The following is an 18,718-nucleotide window of genomic DNA, read 5'->3' as shown; positions in this document are numbered from 1 at the left end:
ATGAACTTCTTCTGGAATGGCACAAATGATAAGGCAATGCATATGGTAAATTGGGATAGCATTTGCAAACCGAAAGATGAAGGGGGGCTAAACTTGAGAAATACTAGAGATTGGAATCAAGCATGCCTGGTACAACAATTGTGGGATCTTTTGCAAAACAAATGTTCCTTATGGTCACAATGGGTTTCTGCTAGGTATCTTTCAAAGGAATCAATCTGGGAAATTTCAACAAGAACATACCACTCTGCAGCTTGGAAAGGAATTTTAAAGGCAAGGAATTGGCTAATCAAACACATTTCGTATGCAATCTCTTCTGGAACTAGTACTAATATGTGGTACGATCCTTGGGTGAATGGGAAGAGTATATTTCAATTATATGGCGACAGAATACGAAAAGATCTTGGGGCTCCCAAAGATTGGAAGGTTTCCGAGTTCATTGCTAACGGTACTTGGTGTCTCCCTAATCCTATTTCTCCCGAAATGTTATCACTTTGGCCGACTATCATAGCTATTCCAATCAGGAACAACTCTTCAGATACACTTATTTGGCCTGAAGACAATGGCAAATTTAGTGCCACATCCGCATGGAATCAAATTAGGCAAAGAAAGAACAAGTGGGTCCCAAGCAGTTGGACATGGGATCGACCGGGATCACAAAGACACTCCTTATGTACATGGCAGGCCCTTCTCAATAAACTACCTACAATAGACAATACGAAAAGAAGAGGTATCTATCATGTTAACCGATGCTCCCTTTGTTTGCAACAAGAAGAAACTGTTGACCACCTCTATTTTGCTTGTGATTATACAAAATGGATATGGAAGGAGATTCTCCAGCGAATTGAACTCAATAGACTGCCGCAACCAAACTTGCACCAAGAACTAGGCGACCTTATGCAATGTTTCTCAAGAAAAGGGCCTCTTACACAACTGGCAAAGGTTACTTTCAGATGCGCTAATTGGTGGATGTGGAAGGAGAGATGTAATAGAATCTTTGAATGTCAACACACAAACAATGCTCAGCTCTTGAAAGAGATTATTAGAGACTCAAGATCCTGTATGGAGCATAATCTCAAAACCGAGCACTTCACCCGAAGAGAAAAAGATATTTTTATCAAATTTAATTTTGCTATTAGCTAAAGATCTTGGGAATGATGCCAAATAATGTACCCACAGGTAGTTATAGTCTACAGCATGTGTAGTCATAACTATCGCATTCGCACTCTATGAGTTAATTGGCTTTGTCTATGACTTGTATAGAGAAAGCTAGTTGTAGAAACTTTACACATAATCAATTTACTTTTACTTACCAAAAAAATGATCGCACCAGTTTCGGTTGCTTCGTCCCTCACCTATCTGCACGTCGTGGCCGGCGCATCAAAGTCCGAAGCCTCTTGCCCGTCACGAAATCGTCGGCGCTTTCTCGAATGATAACGAAATCCCTATTGGAAGTTCTCTCCGAGCCCTAGCCCAACGACCGCATATCAGTCACGGCAAGCTCGCGCTGAAACCATCGGCACTTTCTCGAATGATCTCGGAATCGCTATTGCGACCCCAATCCGGAAAGCTCACTCCGAGCCCCACGATACTAACAGCGTAGCGGTCATGGCAAATTCCGTGCCCCAAAACAATCGTCTCAGAGGTCTACGGGAGATGTTTCGCAACTCGGGAAGCAAAAAGGAGTGCAACACGAGGACTTCCCAGGGGGTCACCCATCCTAGTACTACTCTCGCCCAAGCACGCTTAACTTCAGAGTTATGATGGGATCCGGTGCTTTAGTGCTGGTATGATCGCAGCGGTTTCGGGTGCTTCGTCCCTCGCCTATCTGCACGTCGCGGCCGGCGCATCAACGTCCGGAGCCTCTTGCCCGTCACGAAATCATCAGCGCTTTCTCGGACGATAACGAAATCCCTATTGGAAGCTCTCTCCGAGCCCTAGCCCAACGACCGCATATTGGTCACGGCAAGCTCGCGCCGAAACCATCGGCACTTTCTCGAATGATCTCGGAATCGCTATTGCGACCCCAATCCGGAAAGCTCACTCCGAGCCCCACGATAATAATTGCGTAGCGGTCATGGCAAATTCCGTGCCCCAAAACAATCGTCTCAGAGGTCTACGGGAGATGTTTCGTATCTTGGGAAGCAAAAAGGAGTGCAACACGAGGACTTCCCAGGGGGTCACCCATCCTAGTACTACTCTCGCCCAAGCACGCTTAACTTCGGAGTTATGATGGGATCCGGTGCTTTAGTGCTGGTATGATCGCACCGGTTTCGGGTGCTTCGTCCCTCGCCTATCTGCACAACGCGGCCGGCGCATCAACGTCCGGAGCCTCTTGCCCGTCACGAAATCATCAACGCTTTCTCGAACGATCACGAAATCCCTATTGCAAGCTCTCTCCGAGCCCCAGCCCATCGACAGCATATCGGTCACGGCAAGCTCACGCCGAAACCATCGGCACTTTCTCGAACGATCTCGGAATCGCTATTGCGACCCCAATCCAGAAAGCTCTCTCCAAGCCCCACGATATTGACAGCGTAGCGGTCACGGCAAATTTCGTGACCCAAAACAATCGTCCTGGAGGTCTACGGGAGATGTTTCGCATCTCGGGAAGCAAAAAGGAGTGCAACACGAGGACTTCTCAAGGGGCCACCCATCCTAGTACTACTCTCGCCTAAGCACGCTTAACTTCGGAGTTCTGATGGGATCCGGTGCTTTAGTGCTGGTATGATCGCACCAGTTTCGGGTGCTTCGTCCCTCGCCTATCTACATGTCGCGGCCGGCGCATCAACGTCCGGAGCCTCTTTCCCGTCACGAAATCATCGGCGCTTTCTCGAACGATCACGAAATCCCAATTGCAAGCTCTCTCCGAGCCCTAGCCCATCGACCGCGTATCGATCACGGCAAGCTCGCGCCGAAACCATCGGCACTTTCTTGAACGATCTCGGAATCGCTATTGCGACCCCAATCCGAAAAGCTCTCTCCAAGCCCCACGATACTGACAGCGTAGCGGTAACGGCAAATTCCGTGCCCCAAAACAATCGTCTCGGAGGTCTACGGGAGATGTTTCGCATCTCGGGAAGCAAAAAGGAGTGCAACACGAGGACTTCCCAGGGGGTCACCCATCCTAGTACTACTCTCGCCCAAGCACGCTTAACTTCGAAGTTATGATGGGATCCGGTGCTTTAGTGCTGGTATGATCGCACCGGTTCCGGGTGCTTCGTCCCTCGCCTATCTGCACGTCGCGGCCGGCGCATCAACGTCCGGAGCCTCTTGCCCGTCACGAAATCATCAGCGCTTTCTCGAACGATAACGAAATCCCTATTGGAAGCTCTCTCTCAGCCGTAGCCCAACGACCGCGTATCGGTCACGGCAAGCTCGCGCCGAAACCATCGGCACTTTCTCGAATGATCTCGGAATCCCTATTGCGACCCCAATCCAGAAAGCACTCTCCGAGCCCCACGATACTAATTGCGTAGCGGTCATGGCAAATTTCGTGCCCCAAAACAATCGTCTCAGAGGTCTACGGGAGATGTTTCGCATCTCGGGAAGTAAAAAGGAGTGCAACACGAGGACTTCCCAGGGGGTCACCCATCCTAGTACTACTCTTGCCCAAGCACGCTTAACTTCGGAGTTATGATGGGATCCGGTGCTTTAGTGCTGGTATGATCGCACCGGTTTCGGGTGCTTCGTCCCTCGCCTCTCTGCACGTCGCGGCCGGAGCATCAACGTCCGGAGCCTCTTGCCCGTCACGAAATCATCAGCGCTTTCTCGAACGATCACGAAATCCCTATTGCAAGCTCTCTCCGAGCCCCAGCCCATCGACAGCGTATCGATCATGGCAAGCTCACGCCGAAACCATCGGCACTTTCTTGACCGATCTCGGAATCGCTATTGCGACCCCAATCCAGAAAGCTCTCTCCAAGCCCCACGACACTGACAGCGTAGCGGTCACGGCAAATTCCGTGACCCAAAATAATCGTCCCGGAGGTCTACGGGAGATGTTTCGCATCTCGGGAAGCAAAAAGGAGTGCAACACGAGGACTTCCCAATGGGTCATCCATCCTAGTACTACTCTCGCCCAAGCACGCTTAACTTCGGAGTTCTGATGGATCCGGTGCTTTAGTGCTGGTATGATCGCACCAGTTTCGAGTACTTCGTCCCTCGCCTATCTGCACGTCGCGGCCGGCGCATCAACGCCCGGAGCCTCTTGCCCGTCACGAAATCGTCGTCGCTTTCTCGAACGATCATGAAATCCCTATTGCAAGCTCTCTCCGAGCCCTAGCCCATCGACCGCGTATCGGTCACGGCAAGCTCGCGCCGAAACCATCGGCACTTTCTTGAACGATCTCGGAATCGCTATTGCGACCCCAATCCGGAAAGCTCTTTCCGAGCCCCACGATACTGATTGCGTAGCGGTCACGGCAAATTTCGTGTCCCAAAACAATCGTCTCGGAGGTCTACGGGAGATGTTTCGCATCTCGGGAAGCAAAAAGGAGTGCAACACGAGGACTTCCTGTTGAATCTCGGATTTTGATGATGAAGTCAATTGTCATTTGTTGTCTAATCTATGTGATGAGATAAGTGTGCAGGATTAACTACGATGAAAGATAGACAAGCAGCAGGAGTTGCGCCGGAGTCAAGTTCATGATCACGTTGGGAGTTCGAGAGTTCGACGGAAGTTTGGACGGTCGTCGGAGGTTCTGCGAGAACAGATCCGAGAAGTCCAGAAGCTTGCCAAGCGAAGCTCGTCGGAACTCGCCAAGTGGATCGTCGTTAGTCCAGGAGTTTGCCGGAAGTCCACAGGAGAATCACCGAGGGTTCATCGGATGATCGACGGAAGTTCGTCGGAAACTCACCGGAAGAAGCGATTGACGCACCGAAGCAAAGCTGCAGAAATTGTCTTAGATCTAATCGTAGTTAGCACATTGATTAAGTTGGAAAATGGGAGGTGATCCCATTAGCTTAATCTTGGGGCAATTGGGCCCCTGAAAGATTGAAATTGGGCCGAATGGAGCTAACCATTCGGACCCTGATTGCACCAGGAGGTGCAACCGCCTAGGCCAGGAGGTGGCACCGCCTGGGCTAAGCCTCCCAGCGAGACTGGGCGGTGCAACCGCCCCAGCCATGAGGTGGCATCTCCTGAGCTCAGTCTTCGAGCTAGACTGGGCGGTGCAACCTCCCTGACAGAGAGGTGGCACCGCCTGAGCTCGGTCTTCAAGCTCTGGCAGAGAGGTGCAACCGCCTCAGTCAAGAGGTGGCACCGCCTGGGGCTCAGTCTCCGAGCCAGACTCAGGAGGTGCAACTGCCTGGGCTCAGTCTTCGAGCTTTGCCAGGCGGTGCAACCTCTCCAGTCAGGAGGTGCAACCGCCTGATCCCGGAATTCCGGGATTTGATCGTTTTGAGCTCCAAATTTGAATTGGGTTGGGGCCTATAAATACCCCACCCATTCAACACTGAAAAGATACAGACCTACACCGAATTCTTGATCTTTTCTGTGATTCTAAGAGCTCAAATTTTGAAAAGTCCTAAAGTTCTCCTCTTTCTGTTCTTCAAGTCTTGAGTTGTAAAGGGAGGAGAGAAAGGTCCTGTAAGGGTTGTCTCCTGAGCCCATCAAAAGGAGTGAATCTGTAATAGGGCAGTTGGCCTTCGCCTATTGAAGGAAGGCCTCTAGTTGACGTCGGTGACCACGTCGGTGGAGGAAGCCAAAAGTGGAGTAGGTCAAGACTGACTGAACCACTCTAAATCTCTGGTTTGCGTTTATTTTGAGCCCTTTATCATTACTGCAAACCTCCTACATAGCTACTGCTCTCTGCGCCTCTACGAACAAGTTTCTAAGTGCTGATCTTTCCGAATCTGCATTCAGACGTAAATCGGTGTTTTCATATATTACAGTTTACGTTTACATTTTGATTCTGCAAAACTGTCTTCTGTGCTTTTACGAACGAAGTTTCTAAGTTCAGATCCCTTTAAAACTGCGTTTAGACGTAAACTGCACAAACTGTGTTTAGACGTAAAACTGTGTTTTAGACGTAAACTACTTTTAAACGTAAAACTACGTTTAGACGTAAAACTGCGTTTAGACGCAAACTACGTTTAAACGTAAAACTACGTTTAGACGTAAAACTGTATTTAGACGTAAAACTGCGTTTAGACGCAAACTGCACTGCGCTTGGACGCAATTTGATCTTAGACGCAAACTGCGCTTAGACGCAAACTGCGCTTAGACGCAATCTGCATTTAGACGCAAACTGCATTTAGACGCAAACTGCGTAAACTGCGCTTAGACGCAAACTGTGTTTAGACATAAACTGCACTTAATCATAGGTATTCTTAGAATCGGCATTTGCATCAAAATAGTTTTTATCAAACGAACACAGCTTTCGTTTTTAATCGCTGAAAGATTTCCGCTGCACTAATTCACCCCCCCCCCCTCTTAGTGCTCTCGATCCTAACAATTGGTATCAGAGCAAGGTTAACTCTCTAATGGATTAAAACCCAAGAGAAATGGCATACGCCGGAAACCAAGAGGGGCATTCTATTACGCGTCCACCCATGTTCAGTGGGACGGACTACACCTATTGGAAGACCCGAAAGAGGATCTTTCTTATTTCTATGGATTTTGAACTATGGAATCTTGTCGAAAACGGATTTTCGAAGTCTTCTCTTCCAATGATCGATTGGAATGATTTGGAGAAGAAGGCTTTCGCTCTTAATGCAAAGGCTATGAATGCCTTGTTTTGTGCACTTGATAAAAACGAGTTTAACCGTGTTTCAACTTGTGAAACTGCATTTGATATTTGGCACACACTCGAAGTGACCCATGAAGGCACAAGTAGAGTAAAAGAGTCAAAAATCAATTTGCTGTTACATTCTTTCGAACTTTTCCGGATGAAACCGAGTGGAACCATTGGCGACATGTTTACCCGTTTCACGGATGTCGTCAACGGTCTAAAAGGACTCGGAAAGAGCTTTTCGGATTTTGAGCTTGTTAATAAGATACTAAGATCCCTTCCTAAGAGTTGGGATCCTAAAGTCACTGCTATTCAAGAGGCAAAAGATCTGCGAAATTTCCCTCTTGAAGAACTAATCGGGTCATTAATGACCTACGAAATGACTTGTAAAGCTCATGAAGAGTAAGAAGACATCCTTCCAAAGAACAGGAAGGATATGGCACTCAAAACTTCTGAATGCCACTTGAGAGAAAACTCAAGTGATGAGGACTGTGATGATGACTTGGCACTTCTAACAAGAAAGTTTAAAAAGTTCTTTAAAAGAAACAAGTTTAAGAATGATGCAAAAAATAAACTTGAACCCAAGAAGGACCAAGTAATCTGCTATGAATGCAAAAAGCCGGGACACTACAAGAGTGATTGTCCCTAAGTCAAAAGGAGAACATCAAAGAAGAAGGCGCTTCAAGCAACATGGGATGACTCGAGCGCATCCGAAGAAGAGGAGTCCAACACCGAGCAAGTTGCTCATTACGCCTTAATGGCCATCGAAGATGAGGTAATAAATTCAATAGATGCAGATTTATCATTCGATGAATTATTAAATGCTTTCCATAAATTGTTTGATGAGTGTAAGACTATTAGTAGTAAATACAAATTGCTAAAAAAGGAGCATGATAGTCTTATTTGTAATTTCGATAAGTTAAATGCTGAACATCATGATAGTTTAAGCCCATGCATAAAATGCCATGATCTAGAAACTCTCCAAAAAGAAAACTTGCTACTTAAGGACACCTTGAAGAAATTCGAGGTTGGTAGCAAGTCATTAAACATGATCCTTACAAACAAGGGTCACGTTCCCAAAAGAAGTGGAATTGGATTCGTGAGAAGTCCTCACCAAAATCCTACCACCTTCATAATAGGCTCCATCTTACATATTGGACATCAAGACAAATGTAACTTCTGTTGTAAATTTGGACACAAGACACATTGTTGTCCATTCAAGAAAATAAGTCCAAACAAATTGATTTGGGTTCCTAAAGGAACCATGACAAATTCTGTGCAACATGATAGAAAATGTAGATCTATTTATGAGGCACCCAAAAGCAAATGGGTACCTAAACATCATCCTTTCTTGTAGAAAACTAAACCATCGCAAGCTAGGAGCAAGAGATGGTACCTTGATAGTGGATGCTCAAGGCATATGACCGGAGATCCATCTCAATTCTCTAAGCTCACTAGCATAGACGAAGGATATGTCACCTTTGGAGACAACAACAAGGGTAAAATAATTGGCAAAGGAACCATAGGTAACAAATCCAACTTCTCTATTAAAGATGTTTTGCTAGTTGATGGTTTAAAACATAACCTCTTGAGCATTAGTCAATTAAGTGATAAAGGATATATTATAAGATTTGAATCTAATGCTTGCATCATTGAAAAACCATACAAAAATATATCTATGATTGCATTGAAACAAAATAACGTATACACTATTGACATCAATGATTTGTGTAATGAAATGTGTTTCTCTGCTTTGAATGAGGATGCTTGGATATGGCATAGAAGATTAGGTCATGCTAGCATGAAACTAATCACTCAAATATCATCCAAAGAACTTGTAAGAGGAATTCCTCATATCAAGTTCATCAAAGATAATGTATGTGATGCTTGCCAATTAGGTAAACAAATTAAGAGTAGCTTCAAATCTAAAAATCAAATAAGCACCTCTAGGCCCTTACAATTGATCCATATGGACTTGTTCGGACCAATCTCCACATCAAGCCTAGGAGGTAGCAAATATGCCTTTGTTATTGTGGATGACTATAGCAGATACACATGGACTTACTTCTTAAAACAGAAAAGTGATTGCCTTAGATATTTTACCAAGTTTTGTAAACTTGTTCAGAATGAGAAAGGTTCTATGATTTCGTCAATTAGAAGTGATCATGGTGGTGAATTTCAAAACCATGATTTCCAGGAATTTTGTGAACTCAATGGATACAACCATAATTTCTCTACTCCTAGAAATCCTCAACAAAATGGAGTTGTAGAAAGAAAAAATCAAAATTTACAAGAAATGGCAAGAACCATGTTGAATGAACACAACCTACCCAAATATTTTTGGGCCGAAGCCGTAAATACTGCATGCTACATTTTGAATAGAGTTCTAGTAAGACCTCTACTAACCAAAACTCTCTATGAGTTATGGAACAATAAAAAACCCAATGTTTCATATTTTAAAGTCTTTGGGTGTAAGTGTTTTATCTTAAATGAAAAGGACAACTTAGGAAAATTTGATGCTAAATCCGATGAAGGAATCTTTCTTGGTTATTCTACTATTTCTAAAGCCTTTCGTATCTTCAATAAAAGAACTTTAATTATCGAAGAATCCATTCATGTTGTTTTCAATGAGATTTCCGAAATCACGAAAAATGATCTTGACGAAGATGTTAATTTTGATTCCTTGAATTTAAATGAAACCCCTTCTCCAACTAGCAACTTGGATGCATCCACTCCAGAAATATCCTTACCCAAGGATTGGAAGTATGTAGATGCTCATCCCAAGGAGCTAATCTTAGGAGACACGTCAAAGGGGGTTCAAAAACGATCTTCTCTTAAAACTTTTTGTGCAAACGCCGCCTTTCTCTCCCAAATTGAACCCAAATGCGTTGACGAAGCCATGAAAGATGATTCATGGATTATCGCAATGCAAGATGAATTGAATCAATTTGAGAGAAATGAGGTGTGGAAGCTTGTTCCTAGGCCAAATGACCATTTAGTTATTGGTACTAAATGGGTTTTCAGAAACAAGCAAGATGAAAATGGTATCGTGGTTAGAAATAAGGCTAGATTAGTGGCCAAAGGTTTCAACCAAGAAGAAGGTATCGATTACGAAGAAACCTTCGCACCTGTGGCTCGATTGGAAGCCATAAGGATGCTCCTTGCCTACGCTAGTAGTAATAATTTTAAGTTATTTCAAATGGATGTTAAAAGCGCTTTTCTAAATGGCTTTATTTCCGAAGAAGTTTATGTTGAACAATCTCTTGGATTTGAAAATAATAGCCTCCCTAATCATGTGTTTAGATTAACTAAAGCTCTTTATGGTTTAAAACAAGCCCCAAGGGCTTGGTATGAGAGACTTAGTTTTTTTCTTATCAAAAATAACTTTACAAAAGGCAAGGTTGATACTACATTGTTTATCAAGAATTTTGAAAATAATTTTCTCATTGTTCAGATTTATGTTGATGATATCATCTTTGGCTCTACAAATGAGTCTCTTTGTGAATCTTTTGCTAAAACTATGAGTCTTCAATTCGAAATGAGCTTAATGGGAGAATTAACATTCTTCTTAGGTTTACAAATCAAACAACTAAGCAATGGCATCTTTATTAGTCAAACTAAATATGCCATGAATTTATTAAAAAGGTTTAATATGAACAACTCAAAGGCTAGTAACACTCCTATGAGCACCTCCACTAAGTTAGAAATTGATAAAAGTGGAGAAAGCTTTGATCAAAAAACTTATAGGGGTATGATAGGAAGTTTACTTTACCTCACTACCACCAGACCAGACATCATGTTCAGTGTAGGACTTTGTGCTAGATTTCAATCAAACCCTAAGATATCTCATCTCAAAGCAGTTAAAAGAATACTTAGATATCTTAATGGAACCACAAATCTAGGATTATGGTACCCAAAATCAGAAAATTTTGAGTTAACAGCTTATGCTAATGCGGACTTCGCTGGCTGTAGACTAGATAGAAAAAGCACATCAGGATCATGTCAATTTTTAGGACATGCCCTTGTTTCCTGGGCATCTAAGAAACAAAGCTCGGTTGCTCTATCAACAACCGAAGCTGAATATATTGCAGCAAGTGCATACTGTGCACAAGTTGTATAGATGAAAAACACTTTAGAAGATTACAAAGTTAATCTTAAAGATATTCCCATTAAATGTGATAACACGAGTGCAATATGCTTAACTAAGAATCCTATACAACACTCAAGAACAAAACATATTGATATTAGACATCATTTTATACGAGATCATGTCACTAATCATGACGTAACCATAGAGTTCATTGATACTAAACATCAACTAGCTGACATTTTTACAAAACCTCTAAGTGAAGAACAATTTGATTTCATTCGAAGAGAATTAGGAATGTTGATGTGTCCGAATAGATAAATTTGTTAAAATTATTTTTCGGACTATATTGAATGATCAAATCACTTGATTGCCATGTTTCTATGATTATATGTGAAAATCTGCAACAAAATCTTGTCCGAATGCATCTTATTTATTCGAATGCTATAAAACAGATTTTCTCATACACTTTTATGAAAAATAAGTTTCTGAAATAGATTTGATGAAGTGATTCATGTGTATGTATTCCATCATGCAAAATCTTTACATAGACAATGGATTATAACAAAAAGGGGAAGAAGTATTTAAAGCAATCTATGTAAAATTTCTCTATAAGCTTGCTATTATTATTTTCCTGGTATCATAATTACTATGCTTTTTGTTGATGACAAAGGGGGAGATATATGAATTGATAAACACTGCCATGATTAGAAATACTATGAGTGATGCTATAAACACTGCTATGATTATGCCATCCTTGCATCACCAAGAGATATATGAACATGTGCTAAAGTTTGCATTATGCCCTGAGTTGATATCTTATCATGATGACAATGGCAAATTTAGTGCCACATCCGCATGGAATCAAATTAGGCAAAGAAATAACAAGTGGGTCTCAAGCAGTTGGACATGGGATCGACCGGGATCACAAAGACACTCCTTATGTACATGGCAGGCCCTTCTCAATAAACTACCTACAATAGACAATATGAAAAGAAGAGGTATCTATCATGTTAACCGATGCTCCCTTTGTTTGCAACAAGAAGAAACTGTTGACCACCTCTATTTTGCTTGTGATTATACAAAATGGATATGGAAGGAGATTCTCCAGCGATTTGAACTCAATAGACTGCCGCAACCAAACTTGCACCAAGAACTAGGCGACCTTATGCAATGTTTCTCAAGAAAAGGGCCTCTTACACAACTGGCAAAGGTTACTTTCAGATGCGCTATTTGGTGGATGTGGAAGGAGAGATGTAATAGAATCTTTGAATGTCAACACACAAACAATGCTCAGCTCTTGAAAGAGATTATTAGAGACTCAAGATCCTGTATGGAGCATGATCTCAAAACCGAGCACTTCACCCGAAGAGAAAAAGATATTTTTATCAAATTTAATTTTGCTATTAGCTAAAGATCTTGGGAATGATGCCAAATAATGTACCCACAGGTAGTTATAGTCTATAGCATGTGTAGTCATAACTATCGCATTCGCACTCTATGAGTTACTTGGCTTTGTCTATGACTTGTATAGATAAAGCTATTTGTAGAAACTTTACACATAATCAATTTACTTTTACTTACCAAAAAGATATCTTATCATGTGAAGAAAATGCAAAACTTGCTAGAATATTTCAAATGTGTGCATCATGTAATAGTGCTTCACAGCTTTATATGATAATGTTCAAACTACATGATGAATAGTTACAAACACAATCATACAAACTTGATGATGTATGTCAAGCCTTGACATCATCTTTGAAGAGATACATCATGATGAGTATCATGATGGGAGTATTGATAAGTTTAACTGATCTAACTTATCAATACGTCACTTGAATTCTTAGGTCTTGAATTCAAGGTTGACTTATCTCAACTATGGCATATAGACAGGGGGAGTTAAGGATAACTCCATTATCAATTGATTGTCATCATCAAAAAGGGGGAGATTGTTGAATCTCGGATTTTGATGATGAAGTCAATTGTTTTTTTTTTTTTTTGGTAAGTAAAAGTAAATTGATTATGTGTAAAGTTTCTACAACTAGCTTTATCTATACAAGTCATAGACAAAGCCAAGTAACTCATAGAGTGCGAATGCGATAGTTATGACTTCACATGCTGTAGACTATAACTACCTGTGGGTACATTATTTGGCATCATTCCCAAGATCTTTAGCTAATAGCAAAATTAAATTTGATAAAAATATCTTTTTCTCTTCGGGTGAAGTGCTCGGTTTTGAGATCATGCTCCATACAGGATCTTGAGTCTCTAATAATCTCTTTCAAGAGCTGAGCATTGTTTGTGTGTTGATATTCAAAGATTCTATTACATCTCTCCTTCCACATCCACCAAATAGCGCATCTGAAAGTAACCTTTGCCAGTTGTGTAAGAGGCTCTTTTCTTGAGAAACATTGCATAAGGTCACCTAGTTCTTGGTGCAAGTTTGGTTGCGGCAGTCTATTGAGTTCAAATCGCTGGAGAATCTCCTTCCATATCCATTTTGTATAATCACAAGCAAAATAGAGGTGGTCAACAGTTTCTTCTTGTTGCAAACAAAGGGAGCATCGGTTAACATGATAGATACCTCTTCTTTTCATATTGTCTATTGTAGGTAGTTTATTGAGAAGGGCCTGCCATGTACATAAGGAGTGTCTTTGTGATCCCGGTTGATCCCATGTCCAACTGCTTGGGACCCACTTGTTATTTCTTTGCCTAATTTGATTCCATGCGGATGTGGCACTAAATTTGCCATTGTCATGAGGCCATATAAGTTTATCTGAAGAGTTGTTCCTGATTGGAATAGCTATGATAGTCGGCCAAAGTGATAACATTTCGGGAGAAATAGGATTAGGGAGACACCAAGTACCGTTAGCAATGAACTCGGAAACCTTCCAATCTTTGGGAGCCCCAAGATCTTTTCGTATTCTGTCGCCATATAATTGAAATATACTCTTCCCATTCACCCAAGGATCGTACCACATATTAGTACTAGTTCCAGAAGAGATTGCATACGAAATATGTTTGATTAGCCAATTCCTTGCCTTTAAAATTCCTTTCCAAGCTGCAGAGTGGTATGTTCTTGTTGAAATTTCCCAGATTGATTCCTTTGAAAGATACCTAGCAGAAACCCATTGTGACCACAAGGAACATTTGTTTTGCAAAAGATCCCACAATTGTTGTACCAGGCATGCTTGATTCCAATCTCTAGTATTTCTCAAGTTTAGCCCCCCTTCATCTTTCGGTTTTCAAATGCTATCCCAATTTATCATATGCATTGCCTTATCATTTGTGCCATTCCAGAAGAAGTTCATTAATAACCGTTCAATATCTTGGAGAAGTCCAGTAAGCAAAAGAAATGCATTACACCAATATATAGAGTAGGAGTGCAATACAGAACGGATGAGTTCGAGTCGTCCTGCTTTTAATAGAAGCCTATTTTTCCAAGAAAAAATTCTATTCTTTATTTTTTGCAGGATAGGCTGACAGTGGGTTTTGTGAATGCCTGTGGATATGAGCGGGAGACTCAAATAAGGAACTGGCAGGCTTCCTTCACTAACCCCCAAAGTTTGTGCAATAAAGACCTTATCCTCAACGTAAGGGCTCATATATACTTTACTCTTCGAATGATTTAACTGAAGTCCAGAAACCATACCAAAGTTATTCATAATAGTAGCCATGTTCTTTACTGAAGTTGGATCATTTAGGAGAAAGATAAGTAAATCATCTGCAAATGTTACATGTGATATATGAATAGAGCCAGCATGAAGTCAATTGTCATTTGTTGTCTAATCTATGTGTTGAGATAAGTGTGCAGGATTAACTACGATGAAAGATAGACAAGCAGCAGGAGTTGCGCCGGAGTCAAGTTCATGATCACGTTGGGAGTTCGAGAGTTCGACGGAAGTTCGGACGGTCGTCGGAGGTTCTGCGAGAACAGATCCGAGAAGTCCAGAAGCTTGCCAAGCGAAGCTCGTCGGAACTCGCCAAGTGGATCGTCGCTAAGTCCAGGAGTTTGCCGGAAGTCCGCAGGAGCATCACCGAGGGTTCATCGAATGATCGACGGAAGTTCGCCGGAAACTCACCGGAAGAAGCGATTGACGCACCGAAGCAAAGCTGCAGAAATTGTCTTAGATCTAATCGTAGTTAGCACATTGATTAAGTTGGAAAATGGGAGGTGATCCCATTAGCTTAATCTTGGGGCAATTGGGCCCCTGAAAGATTGAAATTGGGCCGAATGGAGCTAACCATTCGGACCCTGATTGCACCAGGAGGTGCAACCGCCTAGGCTAGGAGGTGGCACCGCCTAAGCTAAGCCTCCCAGTAAGACTGGGCGGTGCAACCGCCCCAGCCAAGAGGTGGCACCGCTTGAGCTCAGTCTTCGAGCTAGACTGGGCTGTGCAACCTCCCTGACAGAGAGGTGGCACCGCCTGAGCTCGGTCTTCAAGCTCTGGCAGAGAGGTGCAACCGCCTCAGTCAAGAGGTGGCACCGCCTGGGGCTCAATCTCCGAGCCAGACTCAGGAGGTGCAACCGCCCCTAACACAGAGGTGCAACCGCCTGGGCTCAGTCTTCGAGCTCTGCCAGGCGGTGCAACCTCTCCAGTCAAGAGGTGCAACCTCCTGATCCCGGAATTCCGGGATTTGATCGTTTTGAGCTCCAAATTTGAATTGGGTTGGGGCCTATAAATACCCCACCCATTCAACACTGAAAAGATACAGACCTACACCGAATTCTTGATCTTTTCTGTGATTCTAAGAGCTCAAATTTGTGAAAAGTCCTAAAGTTCTCCTCTTTCTGTTCTTCAAGTCTTGAGTTGTAAAGAGAGGAGAGAAAGGTCCTGTAAGGGTTGTCTCCTGAGCCCCATCAAAAGGAGTGAATCTGTAAAAAGGCAGTTGGCCTTCGCCTATTGAAGGAAGGCCTCTAGTTGACGTCGGTGACCTCGTCAGTGGAGGAAGCCAAAAGTGGAGTAGGTCAAGACTGACCGAACCACTCTAAATCTCTGGTTTGTGTTTATTTTGAGCACTTTATCATTACTGCAAACCTCCTACATAGCTACTGCTCTCTACGCCTTTACGAACAAGTTTCTAAGTGCTGATCTTTCCGAATCTGCATTCAGACGTAAATCGGTGTTTTCATATATTACAGTTTACGTTTACGTTTACGTTTTGATTCTGCAAAACTGTCTTCTGCGCTTTTACGAACGAAGTTTCTAAGTTCAGATCCCTTTAAAACTGCGTTTAGACGTAAACTGCACAAACTGTGTTTAGACGTAAAACTGTGTTTTAGACATAAACTACTTTTAAACGTAAAACTACGTTTAGACGTAAAACTGCGTTTAGACGCAAACTGCGTTTAAACGTAAAACTACGTTTAGACGTAAAACTGTGTTTAGACCTAATACTGCGTTTAGACGCAAACTGCACTGCGCTTAGACGCAAACTGCGCTTAGACGCAATTTGCATTTAGACGCAAACTGCGTAAACTGCGCTTAGACGCAAACTGTGTTTAGACATAAACTGCACTTAATCATAGGTTTTCTTAGAATCGGCATTTGCATCAAAATAGTTTTTATCAAACGAACGCAGCTTTCATTTTTAATTGCTGAAAGATTTCCGCTGCACTAATTCACCACCCCCTCTTAGTGCTCTCGATCCTAACACTTCCCTGGGAGTTACCCATCCTAGTACTACTCTTGCCCAAGCACGCTTAACTTCGGAGTTCTGATGGGATACGGTGCTTTAGTGCTGGTGTGATCGCACCGGTTTCGGGTGCTTCGTCCCTCGCCTATCTGCACGTCGTGGCTGCAGCATCAACGTCCGGAGCCTCTTGCCCGTCACGAAATCATCGGAGCTTTCTCGAATGATCACGAAATCCCTATTGGAAGCTCTCTCCGAGCCCTAACCCAACGACCGCGTATCGGTCACGGCAAGCTCGCGTCGAAACCATCGGCACTTTCTCGAATGATCTCGGAATCGCTATTGCGACTCCAATCCGGAAAGCACTCTCCGAACCCCACGATACTGACTGCATAGCGGTTACGGCAAATTCCGTGCCTCAAAACAATCGTCTCGGAGGTCTACGGGAGATGTTTCGCATCTCGGGAAGCAAAAAGGAGTGCAACACGAGGACTTCCTAGGGGGTCACCCATCCTAGTACTACTCTCGCCCAAGCACGCTTAACTTCGGAGTTCCGATGGGATCCGGTGCTTTAGTACTGGTATGATCGCACTGGTTTCGGGTGCTTCGTCCCTCGCCTATCTGCACGTGGCGGCCAGCGCATCAAAGTCCGGAGCCTCTTGCCCGTCACGAAATCGTCGGCGCTTTCTCGAACGATCACGAAATCCCTATTGGAAGCTCTCTCCGAGCCCTAGCCCAACGACCGCGTATCGGTCACAGCAAGCTCGCGCCGAAACCATCGGCACTTTCTCGAACGATCTCGGAATCGCTATTGCGACCCCAATCCGGAACGATACTAACAGCGTAGCGGTCACGGCAAATTCCGTGCCCCAAAACAATCGTATCGGAGGTCTACGGGAGATGTTTCGCATCTCGGGAAGCAAAAAGCAGTGCAACACGAGGACTTCCCTGGGGGTCACTATCACGCCCCTCAAAATATCCATGATTTTTAAAATTTTCGTCACAGACCAATCCAGGATCCAAACTAACGTTTGAGGACACTGAAAACATTCTATTCATATTCACATCCATAAAACCTGTGCAGTTTATAATCATATATCACATCACTCGATAATTCACATTTATGGCAACCCAAGCCAACTTGACAAACATGAACAACATTTATAAATCCACAAGCTAAATAAATTATACAATCAGAACTCCAACTATTCACCACAAGTTCATATCACCATAAATTAGACTTAACATTCTGAAATTCCAAATAAGAGAGATCTCCTAACACTTGGACACAGTATATCTATTTCGGTTCATCGACAACATTTCATTATATACAAGACATACTTATACAACAATATCGTAATAACCAACCAGACTTGCCCATTATTCTGAATAGCTATCCACTGCCTCAACCCAAATCAAACATCTCGAAGAGTGACAAGCTGACCTGAAAGATTTATATAACAACGGAGTGAGCCAAAAATGGCTCAGCAAGTGACAAAGCATATTCAGAACAAAAGGAACGGTTTCAAACGAGTAAGGTATCATAATGCAAGGCAGAATACAAGAATTCTCAAGGATACCATCTCAATAGATACCAAATCATACGTATCATGTCATTCAAAATATATTTGATCCATAACGAATGGGGCATAGAGTAATTGGAACATATCAATGGCAGATAGGACATTTCAGAACATATCAGTTCATAGCAAATGGAGCACAGAGTAATTGGAACATATCAATGGCAGATAGGACATTTCAGAACATATCTGTTCATAGCAAATGGAGCACAGAGTAATTGGAACATATCAATGGCAGATAGGACATTTCAGAACATATCAGTTCATAGCAAATGGAGCACAGAGTAATTGGAACATATCAATGGCAGATAGGATATTTCAGAACATATCAGTTCATAGCAAATGGAGCACAGAGTAATTGGAGCATATCAATGGCATATGAAATGTTCCGGAGCATATCAACGGCATATGGAACATTTCGAAGCATATCATCAGTGAATGAAGCATTTCAGAGCATATCGAAAACAAATATCGTACAGAAGCTCAAACGTCGTCTTTGACGTTGCAAACATATCAATCTTATCCAAAGCATGTACAGAAACACATAACCAAAGCTCTGGATATCATATCAAACATACAGAAGGTGTAGTGGGATCTCAGTCAGAATGTGATTCATCCATTTCTGAATGACCACCTGACAAAAGTCTCCCACGTCTGGGAGCTCCATCCACCCACGTCTAGGTGAA

The 18,718-nt window shown here is 42.8% G+C and overlaps 7 non-coding genes and 1 pseudogene across 7 annotated transcripts; all 8 read right to left on the bottom strand.

Annotated features, from left to right (window-relative positions):
- Positions 1-1,679: 1,679 nt before the first annotated feature.
- On the bottom strand, positions 1,680-1,798 carry LOC135590914 (5S ribosomal RNA). Its single transcript, XR_010478323.1, has one exon. It is a non-coding gene; the product is annotated as a 5S ribosomal RNA (ribosomal RNA).
- A 350-nt stretch (positions 1,799-2,148) lies between these two features.
- LOC135593957 (5S ribosomal RNA) lies at positions 2,149-2,267 on the bottom strand. The gene has a single exon (XR_010479910.1). It is a non-coding gene; the product is annotated as a 5S ribosomal RNA (ribosomal RNA).
- A 350-nt stretch (positions 2,268-2,617) lies between these two features.
- Positions 2,618-2,736, bottom strand: LOC135593958 (5S ribosomal RNA). Its single transcript, XR_010479913.1, has one exon. It is a non-coding gene; the product is annotated as a 5S ribosomal RNA (ribosomal RNA).
- A 350-nt stretch (positions 2,737-3,086) lies between these two features.
- On the bottom strand, positions 3,087-3,205 carry LOC135589132 (5S ribosomal RNA). Its single transcript, XR_010476608.1, has one exon. It is a non-coding gene; the product is annotated as a 5S ribosomal RNA (ribosomal RNA).
- A 350-nt stretch (positions 3,206-3,555) lies between these two features.
- LOC135589165 (5S ribosomal RNA) lies at positions 3,556-3,674 on the bottom strand. The gene has a single exon (XR_010476624.1). It is a non-coding gene; the product is annotated as a 5S ribosomal RNA (ribosomal RNA).
- A 350-nt stretch (positions 3,675-4,024) lies between these two features.
- LOC135590725 (5S ribosomal RNA) lies at positions 4,025-4,142 on the bottom strand. Its single transcript, XR_010478137.1, has one exon. It is a non-coding gene; the product is annotated as a 5S ribosomal RNA (ribosomal RNA).
- Positions 4,143-16,459: 12,317 nt separating this feature from the next.
- On the bottom strand, positions 16,460-16,577 carry LOC135592587 (5S ribosomal RNA; annotated as a pseudogene).
- Positions 16,578-16,927: 350 nt separating this feature from the next.
- On the bottom strand, positions 16,928-17,046 carry LOC135593174 (5S ribosomal RNA). Its single transcript, XR_010479437.1, has one exon. It is a non-coding gene; the product is annotated as a 5S ribosomal RNA (ribosomal RNA).
- Positions 17,047-18,718: the final 1,672 nt, after the last annotated feature.

The sequence above is a fragment of the Musa acuminata genome, chromosome BXJ1-1 (assembly GCF_036884655.1).
Source record: "Musa acuminata AAA Group cultivar baxijiao chromosome BXJ1-1, Cavendish_Baxijiao_AAA, whole genome shotgun sequence".
NCBI lineage: Eukaryota > Viridiplantae > Streptophyta > Magnoliopsida > Zingiberales > Musaceae > Musa > Musa acuminata.
This window is presented reverse-complemented; position numbering and strand designations above follow the sequence as displayed.